Consider the following 389-nt stretch of genomic DNA (forward strand, 5'->3'; position numbering starts at 1 on the left):
GCAGGTCAAGGCCGCTTGAGGGGGGCAGGGGGGGGAATTCACGCCTCATTTTCTATCCTGTCCTGAGCTAACAAGGCCACACGTGCCCCACCCAGGAAGCACCTGCAAACACCTTTGAGTGGAGCTCGGGCTGGGAGGCCCACCCGGACCAGCACCCACCTCCCGCCTCGTCAAGAAAAGTGACCCTGAAAAGGCGGCCTGGAACCAGGCTGACCCAGTGCACGGGGCTGTCACTCCGCTGCTGAGCCCCACCACCCCGTGCTGGCGTCCCATCCCCCCGTCACACTGTCAGCCCCGTGACCGTGACCGTGGGAAGGAGGGCAGCAGACACAGAGAGGCAAGCACCGGAGGCCGGGCCTCAGCGGGGGCCTCGGCCCATCCCCCGCGGG

This window comes from Myotis davidii, unplaced genomic scaffold, assembly GCF_000327345.1.
Source record: "Myotis davidii unplaced genomic scaffold, ASM32734v1 scaffold875, whole genome shotgun sequence".
Taxonomy (NCBI): domain Eukaryota; kingdom Metazoa; phylum Chordata; class Mammalia; order Chiroptera; family Vespertilionidae; genus Myotis; species Myotis davidii.